This window comes from Bombina bombina, chromosome 1, assembly GCF_027579735.1.
Source record: "Bombina bombina isolate aBomBom1 chromosome 1, aBomBom1.pri, whole genome shotgun sequence".
In the NCBI taxonomy this organism is placed as follows: domain Eukaryota; kingdom Metazoa; phylum Chordata; class Amphibia; order Anura; family Bombinatoridae; genus Bombina; species Bombina bombina.
Window position 1 is genome coordinate 95673540 of NC_069499.1, and position 18956 is coordinate 95692495.

At 38.0% G+C, this 18956-nt stretch overlaps 1 protein-coding gene across 1 annotated transcript in view; it reads left to right on the top strand.

Moving 5' to 3' along the window:
• The first annotated feature begins 370 nt into the window (after positions 1-370).
• Positions 371-18956, top strand: part of BTBD7 (BTB domain containing 7) — a 388408-nt gene continuing 369822 nt past the window's right edge. Inside the window, exon 1 of the mRNA XM_053710123.1 lies at positions 371-515. The gene's annotated coding sequence lies outside the window, so the exon portion shown is untranslated. The remainder of the gene's footprint in view (positions 516-18956) is intronic.

Below are 18956 nucleotides of genomic sequence, written 5' to 3' on the forward strand. Positions count from 1 at the left end.
TCACGTCCCAATAAGATATCCCTTTAAATGAATTCCCACGTCCCAATAAGATTGCTGACAGCGCAGTACACAGTCTCGTTCCTCAAAAATGTGTAGCGGACAAATATTGAATTGCTACAACAATTAAAAGTTTAAAACTATGAATATGACCCAACCACGGGAATAGAAAATGCGCTAAATGTTCGCGTGATACAACAAAGCAGAGTAAAGTACAGAACATAACACAGCAACACCTGGAAAGCATCCGCAGAACCCACGTGACGTCACCGGGCACGCGCACGGTCACATGTCCGGACCGGTGTTCCTGCGCCGTCTCCCCGGTGACGTAGCCGAGGTGTGAGGGCGGGGGAAGAATCAAGATGGCGGCGGGGGTCTGAGGCGGACCGAGAGGGGGAGGAACAGAAGAGTACCGTGTTATTATCAACAAACGACTACGGAGGTGGTGGCCCCTGGCGGCGCGGCATCATGCGCGCTAGCAAGAAAGCCAAGAGGGGCGGCTGCCCGCACTGAGGCAAGTGAGTGTCGGTCCAGTTCCACCGGTACCGAGCTTGGGCTTACTCTATGGGGTATTGGGTTTTAGATCTGGTATACGTCCTCACCGGCTCCGCATCTCCCTGTCAAGAGCTGAAGCTCCACTCTGTGCCTGCTGCTGTCTCCCTAGCTACATACCCGCACAGAAAGCTAGATTGTGAGACAGATAAGAACCAGGAGGCCCATCTAGACTCACTATAAGCGCATATTAACAAAAGGCTTAGTCTTGAAATGTCTTGTAAGTTTATTCCATTTGGGAGCTAGGCTTGTCTGTAAAGAGGTTTCTGCAATATTTGTATTTGGTGTATGTAAAGGTATCAGCTGAAGTGGACTGGCTACCTGGAGAGCAACAAGCTATAATGTTAGATCAGGTCTGGGTTCCCAGCTCTGGGGGAGGGCAAGGCTGTTTGTTTATTGTGTTTGTTACTTTGTTTAGCTTCATGTCAGGGGCAGGGCCCATCGATCACGGTGACAGCATACAGCCTAGTGACAGTTCAGTACAGCTCTCTAGTACAGGGCAAGTTGTGTAGCCAGTGTACCTTTAAAGTTTAGATGCCTGTTGTTACCAAATGCCCTTAAATAGTGATATATATATCTCTCAACATTTGAAGCATATGTTTTTGTATATGCTTGCATTGCCTAAGGACTCCAGCATATTAATATCATGGATATGAATAAACAAACACTTTACATTTGTCTGAAGGAATAAGTACAATATATGAAAATGTTAGCTATTCATTTTGAACACTTACTGGTCTGTAGCATAAAAGCTAATTGTTTAAAGGGACAGTCTACACCAGAATTGGTGTTGTTTAAAAAGACAGATGACAGATAACGCTTTTACTACCCACTTTCCAGCTTTGCACAACCAACATTGTTATATTAATGTACTTTGTAACATATAAACCTCTACATTTCTGCCTGTTTCTAAGCCACTACAGACAGCCTCTTATCACATGCTTTTTTATTAGCTTTTCCCGAAACTGTTAGTGCATGAGGCTGCACTAATTGGCTAGAATTAGTCAATAAATAATCTCATGAGGGGGCTGTCAGAAGAGGCTTAGATACAAGGTAATCACAGAGGTAAAAAGTATATTAATTTAACCATATTGGTTATGTAAAACTGGAGAATGGGCAATAAAGGGATTATCTATCCTCCTTTTTTTGTGTATTCTGTCCCTTTAATAATAACTTATGCTGCTCTACTGCATAGACTCTACAATCATAGAAATAGTTTTTTTTTTTTTTTTTAAACTACAAGGACCTTAAAGGGATATGAAACTCAAAATTTAATGATTCCGATAGAGAATACTTTTGATTTAATTGACTTTATTCTTCAGATTTCCTTTGTTGAAGAAATAGCAATGCACATGGGTGAGCCAATCACACAAGGCATCTATGTGCAGCTACTGAACTTATTTAGATATTCTTCAAGGATATCAAGATAATTAAACACATTAGATAATAGAAGTAAATTTGGACGTTGTTTAATATTGCATGCTCTTTCTAAATCATGAAAGAAAATTCTTTTTGTGTCCTTTTAATTTATACACAAATTAAAGTAATACAATTTAACATGTCTAAATAAAGTTTCCTTTAATGGCCCTGTGTTATAAAATGTTAAGTGTGAACCAAGATTTTGACTTTTTCTAAGGTATTTGCTCAAAGAAAAGATACCATGAGCAACTTTTATTTTTTTACCTTTAGCCGTACGTTCTAGTTCGCATTTTTATTATAAACTTGTGTTTCTAATAAAGGTTAGTTATATTACTGTTACCAGTATTACTTCTAATCTGATTGGGACCCTGATGCCAAAATGGCTAATTTGTGTAGTCTGTGCACATTTATCTTGCACATGCTGAGAGTAGCACCAGTGAAGTCATTAAGCGTGTCACAGATGCAAATACAAATAGATTCTTATTCTAAAGGTATTTTACTGCATTGCTTGTATTTCAATATTGTTTACTTGTGTACCTAAGTCTCATTTTGATGTTAATATCACAATTTCCTTGATTTTTGTAATGTTTGGAAATGTATATTGCTGCATGGTGTTTTTTTCTGTGACTGACTGAAATTAACAGAAATAATTAATGCACATATCCATTTTTATACAATGTTCTTTTGTACACCCCCTGGCACTGATCTGAGGCAAGAAGGTGGTGTGGATGTGCTTTTTCCAGGACACATGCCACCATGAAGAAAATTTATAGTCCGCTCAAAGGTGTATTGGGATGTATTTTTTTTTTTTTAAGTTTTTTTTTTTTTTTCATTTCTGCAACTAATAGTAATTTTCGGATTAATACCTACTGCCCCCCCCCCCCCCCCCCCCAGACAAATGTCTTACAAGTCTGTTCATCTGCTTAGGCTGTAATTCATGGCTATAGTTTTCTCTGAGAGGTTACATTTAGCAAAAATACTTCTTGTAAAAGTTTTATATAATTTTCAGCGATGGCTTTTACTGTGTATAAATACATATGTTCTCTTCACTTGTATTGAAAGCATCAGTTGTCAGCAGCGATCAATGAGGATGCCCAGGCTTATGTTCTGTGCACTAGTAAAGTATTTACTGAAACAGCAATACATTTTAAAGTGATGGTAAACTCCCCTTTTATAAAAACAGATCCAGAATGTGATATTTTAAGTGGAGTTTAATTTATCAGCTGTAATGGAGATGCGCTATAACTTACTCCGGCCGCCCACTTCAAAAGTAATTTTTTTGTGAGCTAATGGTTTGGATTGTTCTCCAATTGGCGCTCTCGTCTTAACGCACTTTTGTTACAGCTAGAGCGCTGATTGGAGAACGATTCAAACCGTTGATTCACAGAAAAATTGACTTTTGAAGTGGGCACCGGAGCGTGGGGTATTTGAATTTCATATCTGTATTAAAAAGTAAGTTATAGCGCATCTTCATTACAACTGATGAATTAAAATCCATCTAAAATATCGCTAACATTCTGGATCTGTTTATATAAAGGGGAGCCTTTACTATCACTTAACTAGAAGCGTGTTTGCCAATACATGTCTCGCACGTGTTTGCCAATACATGTCTTGCACGTGTTAAAGTGCATTTATTTTTTTTTCTCTTTAAAAGTTGCTTTATCCTTTATTGCAGTGAGCGATGGTTTTACAAGTTGTCCTTTGTGTTGAGAAGTCTTTATTTGCCCCCCCCCCCCCTTGCTAACCTATAATGTACAGTTATGAGGGTTTAATTTGTGGGGTTTATGAAAAAAGTTAATGGCCCCCAATGCAGAAATTATAACTGCAGTGCTTTGTTTATATTAAAGTGCTTAAACGTCTATGCTTGAAGGGTTTGAAAAATTAAACTTGCACGATTCATAGCATGCAATTTTAAGACTCCTTTTAAATTCACTTCTATTATTAAGTGTGTTGAAAATAATTATGTTCCTATTGTACACTACTGGAAGATAGTTGGTGTTTGGTGGCTAGTCATTTGTGCCTTGTCAGTGGCTTGCCAGGTGTGTTCAGCTAGCTCCCACTTGTACATTGCTGGTGTGGGGCTGACTGTGTTTAATCCGTTTGCAGGGATTAAATTCACAGTTACACTTTCCCCTATAGTAACTTCAGAAGAAGTGCAGAGTAGACAGTAGCAGTTGCAGGACAGAGAAGCACTACTAGTATAAGTATATTAATTGTCACTGACTAAACACCGTCCTGAGTCCATCCAGTCAGTAAAAGAGTAAAAATAGAGGTGCTACACAAGTCGGTTGGTTGGCGTCTTCACTTGCCGTTGTGCCGTTATACACTATGGTCATAGCCGTTACGTCATCATTGATTTTTCAGACATGTCTGACGAATCAATGACAACTTAACGGCTATGACCATACAGACTGTGTACGCAACTACGTTGAACTGGACAAATGGGTGTTTAGTGTATAACAGCACACCGGCAAGTGAAGACGCCAACCAACCGACTTACCCAGGCTGAGTAACCGCAGAGTATCAAGGTTTTGAATATCTTATCTAGTGGTGAATGAAGCATGTTGAATCACAGGTGTGGTTTGGCTTCCAACCCCATTAGAGGTCCGGGAGAAAGTTTGTTGATACGGGACTGTATCTAATTATCACAACACACTTGATACTAAGTGGAAACCCTTTCTGAATTTGTTACGGGTGAATTGTTACAAGTTATATGCGCATAGTGCAATCTGGCCATCGCTTTGACTGTACTTTATCAAGAGCTCCGTGTCCCAATACCAGAGCGTTTCTTAAAGGGACATTGAACACAAATTTTTTCTTTTGTGATTCAGATAGAGCATGCAATTTTAAAGTGAATGTAAACTCACCTATAGTCGTTAAAACAATATTGTCAAACAATTGAAAATAGGGGGACTTTAATTCATGGTTTTTAAAAATTATATAAATGAAGATTAAAAATTAACTTTTTTTTCTTTATTTTCATGCCGCGCTTCCTCCGCCCGCCATATAGTCCCTCTGAATGTAAAAGATTGACAGCAACCATTGCGAATAAGCTTTTGCACCACGGGGCGTTCAGCCCCTTTTTACATATGTCATGCGCTTCTTCTGCGCATGCGTTAGTCCATTATCTCCCTTGTAGAAGTGATGCTCGTTCACACAGTGAATAACCAGGGTTTTAACGCATGCGCAGACTAAGTATTTCTGATTTCTGCGCATGTGTTAGAACATTAGCTCACATACAGAAGCGATGAGTGTTTACGCCGTAAGAAAACAGGGCTCTAACGCATGCACAGACAAAGTAAAGCTGGATTACACGCATGCGCATAAAGATTAGCTTCACGGGTGCGCGCTTCACAGTGACGTACAAAGCGAGGAGGGCCGCTCTAACCATCACCCTGTAAATAACACGGAAGTGCCGGGTGGGAGGAGGAAGATCAAAATACAAACAAGTTAGTTATGCAAATATATGATAAATAAATTTTTTTTTTTTTTTTTTTAAACCTAGCAGTTTAAAAACAAATGTGTTAAAGAATTATTAGGAGGCTTCAGCTATACAAAAATTGACATTCACTTTAAGCAACTTTCTAATTTACTCCTATCATCAATTTTTCTTCATTCTCTTGATATCTTTATTTGAAAAAGAAGGCATCTAAGCTTTTTTTTATTCAGAACTCTGGACAGCACGTTTTCATTGGTGGATGAATTTATCCACCAATCAGCAAGGACAACCCAGGTTGTTGACCAAAAATGGGCCGGCATCTAAACTTACAATCTTGCATTTCAAATAACGATACCAAGAGAATGAAGAAAATTTGATAATAGGAGTAAATTAGAAAGTTGCTTTAAATTTCATGCTCTATCTGAATCCTGAAAGAAAAAATTTGGGTTCAGTGTCCCTTTAACACTTGAGTGCCTGGTTCACAAGTTACATTAAGGACTCTGGAACCTATGTACATCAATTTTTTCATTTTCTTGGGCCCCACAGCTATTTTTGCAAACAATATACACAGCTTTGGACTTAAAACACTTCTTATGGTTTTGTGTCAGCCTGTTGGTTGTTGTACTATACAAGGAATAATGTTTCTATTTGTCCTAGCAGCATATTGCAGTATCAGTGTTTAGAATTGTGTGATATACATTCAATGGTATTGTTTTACATTGCTTGTTATGCATTTTAATTATATGTGTATGTAGTAACTATATGGGTGGAGGATAGACAGCCCATTTTATCAAGCCAAGTCTATATGTATTAATAAAGCGTGGTAGAACTATTGTGCAGCCTTTGGCCCTTCTTTGACACAAAAATTGTTTTCAATCCTTCTCTTTTTAATATTTGTGTGTGTGTATGTGTGTATGTGTGTATGTGTGTATATGTGTATGTATATATATATATATATAAAATGTGGGTTTAAAGTTGGTGAGACGTTAGGCAAAACATAAAGTGACATTGTACACTAGATTTTTCGTTGCATAAATGTTCTGTAGATGATCCATTTATGTAGCCAATCTGGGAGTGTTTTTGTAACAATGTATAGTTTGCTTATTTTTTAATAACATTGTGCTGATTTTCAGACTCCTAACCAAGCCCCAAAGTATCTGATGTAGACCAAGGTCTACAAATTCCAGCTGCTATTGTTTGTGTAAATTATCTTTTCATATGCAGGGGAGGGAAAGAGTCTGCTTTTCCTGCTTTCTCATCCCCTTTCATTTGGTGTCCCAGCCTAACCTTATCAAGTGCTAAACTGGGAGAATGAAGAGAGAAAAAATAGTGTGTAGAAAGAGAGGGGAAGAGAAAAGAGGGAGAGAGATAGTAGCAAGAGTGGCAAAAAAGAGTGTAGAGAAACAAATCGGAGAGGGGAGAGAAAAGAACGGCTAGTGACAAAGTATAGATAGAGATAAATATACACACAATACAAAGATTAGATAGAGAGATTGCAGATAATAAAGATAGAACATGCAGTAAACTAGAGATCAGATATACAGATTAGACAGAAAGATGACAGACAGAACAGATAGACTTGTGCTGCCGTATCTGTTGGCGCTCGACAAATAAATAATAATACTAAACAGGGATATATAGACAGAGGCAACAGACAGACATAGACAGACAGGTCACAGGTATAGAATGAATAAATAAGACAGACAGAACAGATAGATTAGATACATATAGACAAACAGACCATTAGATAAACTGGCTAGGGCACAATACTATTTTTTTTCGCTATTAGCCACCAGTATAGTTACATATTTAAATGTATATTTTTCTACCATACAGAGCGATACATTAAGTAACACCACTTTATTACGCTGCTTTTTATAATAGTAGATTAACACATACGTCCTTTAGTTGGATATATATAACCACTTATGAACCATTCTACTTGTGTTTAATATTTCATGTATAATAGACACCACTCATATAATTGTTTTTATTTGTTCTTTCCCATATCTTAATATTTTCACAATTAAAGTTATGTTGTCATTTTCTCTGTATTTTCTAGAACATAGGGCTATCCCTAACCTCAATCAATACAATAAATAGTGGTACCTATCGTTAGGTGTGCTATTTAGTAAACACTTTTGTGGTTAGTTACCAATATTTTTACTATTTTTGTCTCATTAAACAATATTCACACAGAAATGTTATATTTTAATAATAACGGTATTGCTGGAGAATAGGCACCGGTTGTATTATTCATAAGACTAAATGTTTCTAAATTGACATATGTGAAGGGTCATATATAGAGTCTACACTGACATGAACCAAAAAATTTACATTTTTACTGTAGGTACAATTGCAAAATCTTAGAAAAAACGGGCAAAAATAAAGTTGCCATTTGACCACAAGATTTAGAGCAGTTCCTTGCTGCTCAGCACTGCCTATATATAGCTAAAGTTAGCTGAGCTATAGCAGGGGCAGTGTCACTTTGTAGGTGGTGCCTGCCTTGTGAACGCTGTTCTCTGGCAAGCTGACCAAGGTACCTTTCATTTGTGGTAGCTACTTACCGATGTCGGACAGCTAAAGAGCAAGGCACGTGCGACGTGGTGCTAGTTCGCCAGTCTGTTGCATATTAACATGCAGCTTGTATCTGATTAGCTGGTGGTGTGGTGGCTGGCCTGGAAGGAGGAATCCGCTGTCCTGGACATTCAGAAGATATATTAAACATCTTCCAGTTTAACCCACCAAGTGTCGACAGCCTGGGTGCAAAGATAAGGCAGTATGCAGGAACAAACGTTTGCACTCACAGGTCTTTTTTTAAATTTTTAATGTGGAACGTTTTCGGGGTATTACAACCCCTTCATCAGCATGCAACAGTGAATATAATCAATCATTTTATAGTGTTTTACAAAAATAGTGTACCAAACACAAACCTCACATCTCCCCCAGTTTTCCCGGCAAAAATATCGTCGGTGGAACGCATAATGCGTTCCACCATCATGGCTGAAACCGGAAGTTTAAAACGTCACTTCCGGTTTTTCGCCGAGTTACATACATTTACAGAAAAAATATGAATATGTCAAAAAAACCTGATTAACATACAGGTTATACACACAGTGCAACAGTGTAGAGAAGAGATGCCTAAACGGATAGCATCATTATAATAAACTGAGTGTATCATGGCTAAACTGTGTTTGTATTCAGTGTATCATGGCTGAACTGTGTTTGTGTGTGTATATGTATGTATATATATATATATATTATATACACACCCACATTGAATGACAGTAAATTATAAAGCAAGCCAAGCAGAACTAGAATCCAAGAGGAATTCATGGCACCCACAGTTACCAAAGTCTCTTAGAAGTCAGGAACAACATAGTGGGAAACACTGCATGGATGTACAGTTGCATGTGACAGCTGTGTATGCTGTAGCTTTTGTGTGTCATGTTGGTGACACCATTGACATCTTCAGCATCTTCTACACACGATTGAGCGTTCACAGAATCATATATGGCAATAGCAAACCTGACCTGGAGGACAAGGAACGTTTTTACAAACTTTATAAATGGATTAAAAAAAGAGCTTGTTTTTAAGCGAGAGTATGTGCATTATTAACGTTGTTGTATTATCTATATTTTGATGTGCGAATTCCTAAAGATTAGAAATAGGCAGAGGGCGCAATACAGGGAAAATGCTGTTAACTGTTTGTGGTGAGGACATATAACACTGAAAGCTATTAGGATTCAATATAGAATGAACTGGACTAGGAACACCTAAAAAGTTGCCTGAAAAAAAGCCAGCTGAGAAACGCGTTGCATGCTTTTTATGGTTTTACAGTTGTGCTCATAAGTTTACATGCCCTGGGAGAATTTGATTTCTTGGCCATTTTTCAGAGAATATGAATAACACATACTTTTCTTTCACTCATGGTTAGTGTTTGGCTAAAGCCATTTATTATCAATCAACTGTGTTTACTCTTTTTATACAGGTAGACTTGGCCTTGTGTTTAGGATCATTGTCATGTTGGAATGTCCAAGTACGTACCATGCGCAGCTTCCGGGCTGATGAATGCAAATTTTCCTTCAGTATTTTTTGATAACATTCTGCATTCATCTTGCCATCAATTCTGACCAAATTTCCTGTGACTTTTGTAGCTCACACATCCCCCAAAACATCAGCGATCCACCTCCCTGTTTCACAGTAGGAATGGTGTACCTTTCATCATAGGCTTTGTTGACTCCACTCCAAATTTAGCGTTTATAGTTGTGACCAAAAAGCTCAATTTTGGTCTCATCACTCCAAATTACTTTGTGTCAGAAGGTTTGAGGCTTGTCTCTGTGCTGTTTGGCGTATTGTAAGCGGGATAGTTTGTGGCATTTGCGTAGTAATGGCTTTCTTCTGGCGACTCAACCATGCAGCCCATCTTTTTTCAAGTGCCTCCTTATTGTGCATGTTGAAATAGCCACACTACATGTTTTCAGAGAACCCTGTATTTCATCTGAACTTATTTGTGGGTTTTTCTTTGCATCACAAACAATTTTCCTGCAGGTGTGACTGAAGTTTTAGTTGGTCTACCTGACCGTGGTTTGGTTTCAGCAGAACGCCTCATTTTCCACTTTGAACACTGCTGATTGGCATTCTCAATTCCTTTTTTCTTTTTATATCCCTTTCCTGTTTTATACAGTTCAACTACCTTTTCCTGCAGATCCTTTGACAATTCTTTTGCTTTCCCCATGATGCAAGGGTCTGTCAGCAGTCCAGAAACTCATTGACCTTTTATACCCACACTAATTACAAGCAAACAGATCACAGATGAGGATGGTTACCTTTTTTAATAGCCATTCAAACCCCTTTGTGTCAACTTGTGTGCATGTTATCAGGCCAAAATCACCAGGGTATGTAAACTTTTGATCTGGGTCATTTGGGTAGTTTCTGTTGTCATTATGATTTAAAAAGAGTTAACACAGTTGATTGATAATAAATGGCTTCAGCCAAACACTAACCATGAGTGAAAGAAAAGTTTTTGTTCATATTCTCTGAAAAATGGCCTAGAAATCATAAATTCTGCCAGGGTATGTTAACTTATGAGCACAACTGTATACCATTAAATTGTGATTTTAAGTAGTCCATTAGTTAAGTTTGTACTACTTTTATATTTTCTTGGTTCGCTTTATACCTTTTTGGAATCCTGTTGGAACACCATCCCCGGGAGACCGATCAGATTAGACTGCTGGAGTCTGATATCCAGCCGGCTCTGTTTGCACGAATCATCCATGCAAACTCACATGTGAGTACCCAATTTTGAATTGCATTTTGAGTCACTTTTGGTATATGGGAAGCCCTGTTCCTTTTATATATTGAAGGGTTATATATAGGTTTATATATTGAAGGGTCACCCCAGAAACCATCACTTCCCCATACTGAAGGGAGATAATACCTGTAAGAGTCAGCTGGAGACTGCAAAGCTCAGCCTGCGTTTTTTGCACTAATTTCTAGTGAAAATCCCTTTTGTGAGTATTCATTTGTCAGCATTCGACGGCAACAATTTAATCTGTTACTGAGATTACTGCACCATGAGGCGCTCTTCTTTGTCTGTTTTTTTTTTTTTTATGGATTATCTATATTTGCCTGTATTGAGTGGTCCCCAATCCATTGTTGCTCTATAGGATGTATTTTTTTTTTTTTTTTTTTTTTTTCTTCTTTTATGACTTTCATTATTTTGTTTGTCTAGATGAAGTGTGAAATATATATTGCTGGTAAGCTAGTTTTGTTGCTGCTAAAGAAGGCAATGACTGCTATTCCGCCTTCAAATAAACGTAAAAGGGTTTTGCAACATTTTCCTAAACCTAGTGAATTAAAGTGAATGTAAACTCAGCCTTCGTTCTTAACAGCAGTGTAACAATTATCAATAAAAAACTTGAGTTTCATTCATCAAATTTAAAGTTTTTAAATGGATACCTTTATTTTCATTAATTTATATCAGTTTGCGGCTAAATCGTCCTCCGCCCGGCATTCGCGCTCTGTTGCTGACCTTTTTGATTGACGTCCTAATAGCCAATAACGGCTCTAACCACGGGGGGACCCACCCTCTTCTCATTACGTAATAAGTCCTTATTGCGCATGCGTTAGTCTTCGGTGCAGAGCTAATCTATTGTAAGCTCGTGCACATTACATTTCGCGCATGCGCAATAGTAACAAACATGGGGTAGCAATACATTCTTATACGGAGTCCTTTCATTTCCTCTGTATTGTCAAGCTTGGATTAGTGGATGTGAAAGGGCTCCGTATATAGGTTAGATATATCTTACATTGTACATTAGCAATAATGGAGGCTGATAATTATATGCCGGTTGCAAAGTAATAGACATTAGAACTTCAAAAAAGACTTACACTCGATATTTTTTTATTTGAAATTGGCTTGATTGAATTTTTTTTTCTTTTTGGAGATCCTGTCCTACGCCACTCACAACGATAGTTTTCATTGAATGAATACTCATTCAATGAATACTATATTGTTATACAGCGTAAACAGAAGTAATGCATGTGCAATGGAAAATAGACACGGGAGCGCGCAGTGCCTATACGTAAACAGCGGGTGGGACCGCTGTTTACGTAATATGGATGAAAATTAGGAATCAGTGAGTGGGAGGAGCGGGTAAGCGAATGAGCGGTATGCTATATATAAAATAAAAAATAAAATACACATTTTATTAAAAATTTATTGTGGCGGTATGCTTAATTTGAGGAATCTCTATAAAACTAGATTACACAAACCGAAAAAATTGACATTCACTTTAAGTTCTGACCTTCAGCATACTGATGTCTCCTATACTGATGGGGTTTCCTCTGATTCAGAGGATGCCATTTCAGAGACAGATATAGACATTGTCTATTTATTTAATAATATCATCTATTTAAGATATAATATATTCGCTCTCTTTAAAAGGAAGTTTTTGTTTACTTTTGATATTGAGGAGTCTAAAGCTAGTAACCGTCTAAATTCTGTATTTAATACTACTGTTATTACTCAAAGTATTTCCTATTCCAGACACTATCTCTAATATGATTGCTAAATAATGCTCAAAGCCTGGTACCTCCTTTTACCCCCCCCCCTTCTAGGTTTAAGAAATTGTATCCTTTACCTGTGGCCAACTTAGAACTTTGGGAAACGGTTCCTAAAGTTGATGGGGCTATTTCCTCTCTTGCCAAACATACTACTATTATGGAAGACTGTACTTCTTTTAAGGATCCTTTAGCTAGGAAGCTTGAATCTTACTAAGAAGGGCATATTTACCTACTGGCTATATTCTTAGACCTGTTATATTTATGACTGATGATGCTGCTGCTTCTACTTCTTGGTTGGACTATTTAGCACAGGAGTTGTCTTCAGATGAATTATCTAACATTTTTGTTTTACTTCAACATGCAAATCATTTTATTTGTGATGCTATATTTGATGTTGGGAAGATTAATGTTAAATACATGTCTTTAGCCATTCTAGAAGACCTTTATGGCTTAAATCTTGGAATGCTGACATGGTGTCTAAAACTAGATTATCTCTCTTTTCAAGTTAAAAATCACAATTGGGTTCTATTATCTCCACTGTTACTGGGGGGGGGGGGGGGTAAGGGAGTTTTCTGCCCCAAGACAAGAAATCTAAGGGTAAATTTAAAGCTCCCAATCGCTTTCGTTGCTTTCGTCAGAATAGAGAAAAGAAAATCACTCCTTCCCCTAAGGCCTCTGGCTCTAATTGTTGACCATCTCCAAATTGGAATAAATCCAAGCCTTATAAGAAACCAAATCCTGCCTCTATACCTACATGAAGGTGCGGCCCTCAAGCCGGTTCTTCTGGTAGGGGACAGACTTAAAGCTATTTCAAAGAGTTTGGACAGACTCTGTCCAAAATCAGTGGATTCAGAATATAATTTCTCAGGGGTATCGAATAGGATTCAGAATAAGACCTCCCTTAACAGGAACAAGGATTGGGTTTTTATTCAAATCCTATTCATTGTACCAAAGAAGGAAAATTCTTTGACCATTTTTAAATTGTTTTGTAAGAGTCCCAACTTTCAAGATGGTGACTATAAGCCCTATTCTGCCTTTTGTTCAGCAAGGTCACTTCATGTCCACAATAGACTTACCTTCACTTTCTGATTCATCCAGATCACTATCTATTTCTGAGATTCTCTTTTCTAAACAAGCATTAACAATTTGTCATTTTTCCGTCTGGCCTTGCAACAGCACCAAGAATATTCTCAAAGGTTCTAGGTGCTCTTCTATCTGTAATCAGAAAGCAGGGTATTGCGGTGCTTCCTTATTTGGACAATATCTTGGTACTAGCTCAATCTTTTCATTTAGCAGAATCTCACACAAGACCACTTCTGTTGTTTCTTCAAAGACTTGTTTGAAGGATCAATTTACCAAAGAGTTTCTTGATTCCTCAGACAAAGGTCACCTTTTTAGGTTTACAGATTCAGTGTCAATGACTCTATCCCTTAGCAAATGCAAAACCACAGGGCAGAGCTTCAAGGAGTAACTACCAAACTCCCCAACATAAGTGAAAACAAAAAGGTAGAAGCTCTCCAGAATGCCAAAGATTCAATACTTTATTAGAATCATGTGCAGAGTCAAACAGCCACGACGTTTTGGGGTGCTATGCCCCTTAATCATGTGGTAAGTGATTATACAGGTACACCTGTTTAAATAGCTTTCACAGGGATTTTAACCCTTACAATCTTGTAAAGCACATAATATATATGCAATAGCACCATCTACTGGTCAAGCTCAGGTATACACAAGTACAAAAATTAAAAACATACAGCTATGAAGCCTCTAAAAATAGATCACATGCAAAACCAGATTATAAAATGATTCCACATAACTTATACAAAATTTTAGCTAGCAAGTATATTTACAACAAATAATGCATTTAAAGAAATATCAAACACAAAAGAGCAACATCAGGCTAATAGACCAATTTCTCTATTTAACCCCTTCGGCTCCAGGGTATCCAAATGAAAGATCCACGTTGTTTAAGAAGGGTATCTCTATTGCCCCCTCTTCTAGGAACCTTAATCTGTTCGATAACCTGGAACCGGAGTTGGCTAACATGACCTGCTGCTAAAAAATAAGCAACCGGTGCTGTTAATATCTTACACCTAATGTTGCTCTTGTGTTCTGTTATGCGATCACGTATCCTTCTTGAGGACTCGCCAATATAGGCCTTCCCACATGGGCATTTAATCATGTAAATAACAGAACTACTGTTACATGTAAAATAATCCTTCTAATAAAACTTATAGCCACTGTGTGGATGTGAAAAATAAGGACTCTATACTAAAGAGTTACAATTACTGCACCCAAGACAAGGAAAGCAGCCTAGACTTTTCTTAGTGATATATTGTTGTGCCGATGTTTTACCAGAGCCAATGTCAGCCCTAATTAAAGAATCTCTCAAGCTTTTACTCCGCTTGTAAGCTTGCATTGGCATTTGGTCAAACTCCACTACTTCTGAATTGCAACTTTTCAGAATACCCCAGTGTCTCTTGATTATCCTCCAAACCTGATCACTCTGTCTAGAGAATTCAGAAACAAAAATCATTCTCTTAGAATCTTTTTTGACAGACTGACCAGGTGTATCACGGTCCAATTGAGACACCTGTTTAATGGTGTCAACAATTAGATCCTTAGGGTATCCATGCTGCAACAATTTGTCACCCATCTCAGATAATCTCATGGGGACCTTAGACTCTTCTGCCACAATGCGCTTCACTCTGAGCAATTGACTCTAGGGTAATGACCTGATCAAGGAAGGATGATGGGCACTATTGTACACCAACAGGTTGTTTCTGTCCCTATCTTTCCTGAAAATATCTGTTTTAAAATTACATCCATCCTTTGAACACAGTCACATCCAAAAAGTCAATTAAGATGTCACTATAGGTAAGTTTAAATTTTATGTTGCCAGTTGAATTGTTCAACTCCTCAACAAAAAGTTCAAGGGCTCCAACGTTGCTCAGCCATACCCCAAAAATATCATCAATGTAGCGCCACAATGGCGAAACAGGGCATTTTCAAACTAAAATTTCTCTTCAAAGAGGTTCATGAAAATGTTGGCATAATTAGGGGCAACGTTTGTGCCCATGGCTGTCCCCTGCAACTGTAAATAGAGTCCTCAAAGAGAAAATAATTATTATAAAGTATTATCTCTAACAGTTGCAGGATGAACCAAATCTGAGAATTTGAATATAAACCAGAAGTGAACAGCGCATGTTTCACAGCCCCTAGACCACTCTCATGGGTGATTGAAGTGTAAAGACTTGCAACATCCAGACTGAAAAAATGAATTTATCAGTCTGGAGCTGCAAGTTATTCAATTTGACCAAAAAATCATTGGTATCCTTGATAAAAGTACTTGACTGCTCCACCAGGGCTCTCAATAATCTGTCCAGAAATATGGACACGTTAGAAAAAACAGATTTAGTCCCAGCAACAATGGGACGTCCTGGTGGAGCAGTCAAGGACTTATGGATCTTTGGCAGAATGTATAGCACTGGCGTAATAGGATTTTTCACAATGAGATATTTAGCTGTTTTGTCAAAATAATGCCATTATTTAATGCAAATTTGATAGTTCTTTGTTAATCTTAAACACAGGGTTGACTGGAATCTCCCTATACACATTGCCAGTATTTAACTGATGATAAATCTCAGATCTGTTTTATTTAATACTACAGTTGCACCGCCCTTATCCGCTTGCTTCAGTATGACCTTATCCTTAGATTTAAGGGATTTCAGGGCTAGGTGGTCAGCAGCTGTAAAATTAACAAAATTTAGATTTAACCCTAGATTTTTGGTGAGTAATTTTAGATTGTAATTCATGTAAATCCAATAATACAAGTTGTTCAAAAGTTGCTATACTATGGTCAGTGACCATAGGATAGAAAGAACTTTTATTAAACAGCCCCAAATGTTTAATGCTCAAAGGGTTAACTTTATTCACATCAATACTGACAGATTCAGAATGTACACCAGTAGAACCTGAAACAATATTACTCTGACACCATTTTGTTCTTATTACTGTGCCAAAATTTCATTCTAATATTCCTGAAAAATCTGTAAATGTCTCAATTTAAATTAAAGAAGTTAGTCCCTTCTGAAGGATCTCGGCTTCCCTAGTATCAAGTGGGCAATCAGATATGTTGATAACTATATCTTGTTGCGTGCCCTGGTTATTCTGCGTGTCAAGGGTTTGCCGGTCTGGTTACCTTGGTATGTTGGCATCTCCGGTGCTTGCGGCCCCTTCTCCTGGGCTGTCGGAGCCTTCCCCCTGTAAAAAATCCTGGGATGAGTCGTAGCTGCTGCCTGATGCTGCGTTCCGTCGTTGCTGCTTCCTCCTTGCGCCGGAAGTGACGTTGTGCTCCTTCCCCATAGGATCATACACCCAGCGATAGAACCGGTTGGAGGAATAATCGTCAGAGTCCCTCTAGAATTTTAACCTCTTCCTCTGCAGAGACGTTTTGGCGAATCTCCTCCTCCAATTTAGATATAGAGGTTTTAATGTTGTCTAGATCAATTTGTAAATATTCAACTGTTAGGACAATCAGAAAAGAGATGTTTGAGATTGGTTTCAGCTTGTCTAAACCTTCAGTCTCATTCCTTTCAGTGGCTATATGCATGGAAGTTTTAGGTCTCATGATTGCAACATTGGACGCAATCCCTTTTTGCTTGTTTTCATGAGACTTCTACAGCTTTGCATACCAGGTGTAGACAATTGGGAAGCAGATTATCTCAGCAGTCATACTCTACATCCGGGGGAGTGTTCTATCAGATTGTGCATATGTGGGGTCTTCCAGACATAGATATGATGGCCTCTTGTCTAAACAAGAAAGTTCCCAGATACCTCTCCAGGTCCTGGGATCCTCAGGAGAAATTGATGGATGCTCTAGTAGTTCCTGGGTTTTAACAACCTGCTTACATTTTTCCACCTCTGGTTCTTCTTCCAAGAGTGATCTCAAAGATCATAATGGAACAATCTTATGTGTTTCTGGTATGTGGACCTTGTCTGAATGGCCAGTTGCCAACCTTGGTCACTTCCTCTAAAACCAGACCTTCTGCATCAAGGCCTGTTTTTCCATCTGGATCTCAAATATCTAAATTTGAAGGCATGGAAATTGAATGCTTAATCATAGAGGTTTCTCTGACTCTGATAACACTGATACAGGCTCGTAAACCTGTCTCAAGGAAAATATCACAAGGTTTGAAAAACCTATATTTCATTTTGTTCCAACCAAGATTATTCTTGGCATTCTTTTAGAATTCCTAGGATTCTACAGGATGGTTTGGATAATGGTTTGTCTGCCAATACTCTGACAGGACAAATCTCTGCTCTTTCTGTTCTTTATTTCACAGAAAGATTACTAATCTTTCTGATCACTGTTTCGTACAGGCTTTGACTCGTATTAAACGTGTTATTAACCCTTTTGAGTGCTAACAATGACATGTTGCTAACGATGGATCCATGCCGTTGCTAGGACTCACTAACCTTGAGGGGGGCATGGGGGTCCCCATCTCCCTCCACCCGTCCGATCTTGCCCTCATATTGAAGAGCAGGCTTGTGGCTTCACACGGAGTGTGATGCCATCGCGCATTGACGTGATGTCATCACACAACTTTATTTACAACTGTCAATTGACAAGTTATGGAGAGAGGGGGGCATGCTGCTTAGATGCCTGTATCTTGGGCATCTAAGTAGCTACAGACCACCATAATTGGAAAGGTAATTGTTACGCACTCCAATTTTGTGCTAGAAATACATGTAGCCCCTCATTTGATGCCCAAAGGGGAGTACTTTATAAAAATGTGTACTTTATGTACTCTTTAACGTCCCATATGGCTAGAGCTGTTTAATTGCAGACATGACAGCCTAAAAAAAAAGTCTAAAACAATTGTCTTAATTTTTAGGGGTGATGTCTGCAATTAGACAGCTGTAGCCATCTGGGAAGTTAAGATACAGTAAATTGCACATTTTTGGAAAGTGCATCAAATAAGGGGCTACATGTGTTTGTCTATATAGCACAAAATTGGAGTGCGCAATATATAGCTAAACAGCGCACTTTTCTTAGAAAACGTTTTGTTACAAACCCTCATCTGATAAACCTGGGAATGTAGTTTCTAAAAATGTATAGTTTAGTTGCCATATCTTAACTTCCCTGGTGGCTAGAACTGTTTAAATGCCAGTAACAGAATATTAAATTTAAATATGACTAAATTGACATCCCGGCAATAAAACCGTAGAAAAACACAGTGAAATGTTCTCAATTTTTTCTTATTTTATACAGGTTATCTACTACAAATATTTATCCACACAGGTTTTGATGATAGAGTTTATAAAAATTAAAATTGCATACAGTTAATAGTCTGGTGTTAAAATAAAAAAATAAAGGGTAATTTCATTCATGAAGTATAAGATACTTCATGTAGAAAGCTTCTTTATTTGATTCAATTGATCGCCGTTTTTAACCTAATACAGCAGCCCATGGCTAAAT